This window comes from Papaver somniferum, chromosome 9 (genome assembly GCF_003573695.1).
Source record: "Papaver somniferum cultivar HN1 chromosome 9, ASM357369v1, whole genome shotgun sequence".
In the NCBI taxonomy this organism is placed as follows: domain Eukaryota; kingdom Viridiplantae; phylum Streptophyta; class Magnoliopsida; order Ranunculales; family Papaveraceae; genus Papaver; species Papaver somniferum.
In genome coordinates, this window is record NC_039366.1 from 182988205 (window position 1) to 182988937 (window position 733).

Genomic DNA, 733 nt, shown 5'->3' on the forward strand with positions numbered 1-733 from the left:
GTCCTACAAATTAGGAGGGACTAATTACTACTAAATATGAAGGTGTTCAAGAAAGTGTTATCTACACCTCCGGCTCCACCTCCACGTCATATTTTTCACTATTTTTTCAAAAAAATTCCCAACTGTTGGAGATGATTTTTTAGATATAAGGTCATATATTTACTTTATGTGTAGATCCCATAAATTAAAGGACTAAATAAAAAATACACATAGAATTTTTTGCACCTTGTTGGAGATGATCTAACTATTGTACACACGCAACAATCCGGTTAAATCGGGGTTCACAGAGTCGTAATGGTGTCCCGTTTCAACTTTAGGTACACTAGTCGGTTGTAGCAACTCGCTAGTGCGCGACACAGATAAATATGCCTTTGTTATGCACCCAGTACGAGATAGAAAGAAGATTACTGCTGGTTTCCAGCATATGCCCGTCTAGCTCAGTTGGTAGAGCACAAGGCTCTTAACCTTGTGGGCGTGGGTTCGAGCCCCACGGTGGGCCCATTTGCTCACATTTTTTAATTATTAATTTCTCAGCCTGCTGACACTTGTGCTTGTTCTTCAGCTTTTAAAACTTGTTTCCTATCAATCTTTTCTTTTTGAAGCATTTCCTGCTGAGATGAAATTCGATAGACTGCTTAAAATTACTGGTAAAAGTGATCATACACCATTTTATGGCAACTATAATACCACCAGTTGATTTCTTGTTGTTTATTTTAGTGATGTTGAATATGCA

General features: G+C 37.9%; 1 non-coding gene across 1 annotated transcript; it reads left to right on the plus strand.

Annotated features, from left to right (window-relative positions):
• The first annotated feature begins 426 nt into the window (after positions 1 to 426).
• TRNAK-CUU lies at positions 427 to 499 on the plus strand. The gene has a single exon. It is a non-coding gene; the product is annotated as a tRNA-Lys (tRNA).
• The last annotated feature ends 234 nt before the right edge of the window (positions 500 to 733 follow it).